Source organism: Rhea americana, unplaced genomic scaffold (genome assembly GCF_003343005.1).
Source record: "Rhea americana isolate MKP2758 unplaced genomic scaffold, rheAme1 scaffold_0, whole genome shotgun sequence".
NCBI classification, from domain to species: domain Eukaryota; kingdom Metazoa; phylum Chordata; class Aves; order Rheiformes; family Rheidae; genus Rhea; species Rhea americana.
In genome coordinates this window covers 18,298,243-18,302,045 of record NW_028185037.1, presented here as the reverse complement: position 1 = coordinate 18,302,045, position 3,803 = coordinate 18,298,243, and positions in this window count along the sequence as shown.

The following is a 3,803-nucleotide window of genomic DNA, read 5'->3' as shown; positions in this document are numbered from 1 at the left end:
TTTAATAGATTTCCTATTGGATCTCTGTTATTACAGGTTGCTTTTAGGAAGAAATTAGGTTGGACAGTAGCACTCAGAGGTCAACAAGCACCACCAACCAAAACTGCTGGGAGAGTGAAATGTCAAAACTACTGATGTGTAGAACTTCGCCCATCTATTTTTTCAGTAATCTCTTTTCCTTTTTCAAATACAAAATTAAGAGTCACCAGTGCCTGGAACTGTTTTTATTTACCTGAAATTGTATTATTTTCTTAGAGACGTATGCTCTAGACTACCTTATATTTTGAAATATCTGAGTGAAAACTGAAGCATCCAAAGACAAAAGAGGCATCCCCAAGCTTTTAGAGGAACTACAACTCCAGCATTGGTATAGTTTGCTAGCATTCTCAAGGAACAAAAACAGCTGTGATGAATACTGCAATGAAAGCATCTGGACAGCTTCAGATCGGAAATCTTTTCCTCTCCCAGATATTTTCTACTGCTCAGCATGAGCTATTCTCAACTCTCCTCCTTCTATTACCAATCGCATACACATCAGAAAGATGAAAGCAATAGGAAGAGAAGACAAAAAAGAGAAACGTAGAAAGAAGTGAAATGCTCTGAAAATGATTCAGAAGCAAGTGAAGTAAGGATAGATGTATTCACCAGTAATCATCACCATGGACACTTATCCTCTTTGCACTTTATACAGTCAGCTTTCCCTTTGTACTGCTTGGGTTAGGACATCATCCAGACTCATCTCCCATCTTCTCTGCTTGGTATGAGATCTTCAAATCTCATTGCATTCTTCTCAGCATTCACTCAGGTGGTAAACAGCTCACTGCATTATTGTACACTCAATTTTACTATGAAAAGAGATCAGGCTCCTATTCCAAAAAAACACCAATTGTCAGAACAGACAGCTACTATTGATTAAGAGAAAACATCGTGAAGAGCATCAGGCTGAAGTGTCTTAAAATGCCACCTCAAGAGACTGAAAGAGCATCTGTTACCAGTTGATGGCTGTTTAGTGAGCTGTGTGAAACGAACGGCTGGATGTACCACATGTGGGCTCTGCCTGGCTACTCCCAACAGAGTCTTTCTACTGAATTCGGTGACAGATGGATGGCACTGCGAGGAGCAGGAGTTACCACTGTGCTTTGCCTTCGGTTAGCTTAATTCCCACTGAAGACAGTAGCAAATCTGCTCAATTGACTGCAGAAATTTGGTGCACTTTGGAAAATTCTTGTCCAAGTGCTCACATCAGAGAAATGCTATTGCTGGTTTCTAGTTCTTTTCCTTATTAGTAGTCTTGGCACAGAACTGGAGATGTCAGGTGCCTCCAAGTAACTAAATCTTGCTCAACTCTTAAAAATTACTTCCTTGTTCAAGAATCAAGCTTTTCACTGGGGTAGGTGGTAATAAATATCTTTTTTAAGTACAAAAAGAGTTACAGGTTTCAAAGACAACACCTTTTGTGAATAGAGAAGGTATTTTAAAAGTAGGAGGAGAAAAACAAACAAATAAACAAACAAATTACTTCTTAGTGAGTAAGTTAATATMCTTAGAAAAGATTTTGCATTGAGTTTAAGGTTTGCTGGGCTTATAGAGTAGCTTATCAACTACTCACTGCGCTGATCACCAGCTACAGTCACTTGTGAAATGACTAATCTTAAACAAAATCCATCTATTCACAACCCTCATCCATGTTTCTGTCTCTTGGATTAGGTGGCCTGATCATGGCATGCAGAAAGTCGAAGGGGAGACTTTCCCTGTGCTTCCCAGTTCTTGCAGATAGAAATGAACCAATCTACCCTCCAGTATAGATTCCTGCTTCGTATTCAGCATACCACATTTTTTCAATAAAATGTCAATATTGGTGATCATTTGTAGTTTACATAAAGTTTAGGAGATTATCTATCTCCTTCAGAAAAAAAAAATATACTCAATGTAATGATTTTTAGGAATTTTTCGGCTCTTTCTAGCACTTGAGAGTGCTAAAAATCTATTCATAAAATATTATATGGCAAGAAAATTGGAGATCTTGATATTGACTATTTAGAAAATTAATAGAAACATGACACRATTGAAGAGTGACAGTATTGTTCAGAGCCAAGTCTGGCATATGCAAGCAGATACTGCCTAGGATTTGGTGTTCAGATCACCTAATACACTTGATTGGCCATGTTCACCCTTTCCCCTCTCACAGCTGTCAAAGCAAGCTGAGAAAACCACRGACACCTTACAAACAATGCAGTGCCACACCTTGCACATGATGTGAATTTTTATTTTCTTATTTACATAAATTCCCTTCCGTTAGATCCTTCATTTCCTCRCTCTCCTCCCATCAAATCTGTAAGTCTTCTTTGAGCTTCTCCTCTGCCACAGAGGCCCACCTCGACATTAGGAAGCAGCAGGAATATGTCAGGAGGTTCTCAGGGCAAAGACTATGTCCGGCCCAGGCTGGTCTTGAGATACAGRCACAAGCACAGTCAGCAGGGCACATCCACCTCTCTGCTCAGAAGCAGAGATCCTYGTTCAGAGTAAAGACAGACAGAACCAGATCCTGAGAAAGCATCAAGACATTGAGCTYGTTATTTCAATATCTTATTTTGAGGAGTAAGTCAAGGCAATGTTGTTTCTTCGACACTTTTCAGAACATTTCAGTATTAAATATTAAACTCTGCCTACAGATCAGATCTAAATCCACTAAACAACACAGAGACAGGGAACAAAACAGCCTTTTAAGTGTCCTAGTCCATCTCTTTTTCAATACAGATTTGTTCCTTGGATTTTATCCAGTCTCATCTTAATTGTCCCAGCACTTTCCTTAGGATGCTGTTCTCCTGCCAAAGAGATTCAGGCAGATGGTATTAGCAAGTCAGGGAAAAGGGACATTTCCTGTTTTGCCTTTCTCCAAAGACTGAAATATACACCGGGGAATTTTCCTGATATTTGGCACATGGGACCTTGTTTTTGATTTTTCTTCTCTTAGAATTTCATACATTTTAGTAGCATTATCCTTTTTTCCTAGATCTTACCCCCATCAACTCTTATTCATACATTCTCTTAACTRCAATCAAAAAATGACTATTTTGAAATTATGAAGTCTACTGTGTGATTAATGCGTTTACATATTATGATACATTATAATGCATTGYATGTATTTTATGTCATATTATCATATGTATATTATCAACACAGGTACTTGTAATATAGAGAAGACATTAATGTATTATATTTATTACAGTCTGTATTATAATACGTTATGTCATGACACAGAGTAACCRGGATGTGCATATTCTTTGAAACACATGCACAGGCAAAAGATGATAGATAATAGCAGGATTTTGTTTGTCTAAGGCTCCGACTCACTGAAATCAATGGAAGTTTTGCTATTGCCTTCAGCAAGATCAGAATTAGTCCCTGGGCAGCAGGAACAATACTTCCTTGTTCTAAGAAATCCCACAGCTTCCCCAAGTAGYGCTGCTTCACCTTAACCTTAGCGAAGGTCTTTTTCAGCATACTAACTCGTTCTTCCCCAGGGTGTCTGCAACCTGTGAAGAAATTCACAGCAAACCCRTTCAGAATTATATGTTAGCATATAGTGTAATAGAAGCATCAAGTTGTGTCAAGACTAAAGTTCTTGACCTGTGAATCCTGTAGGAAAGCATCTAAGGGCATTTGTGCCCTGGGCGCAAATATTAGTATTGCTGTCTGCGCTTCAGGATGGTCAGACACAGGCAATCTGTATGTGGTTCAAAATCCTCATAATAAAGCTCTCATAAAACTCCTTTGAGTTGAGGAAAAACAAACCAAAACTT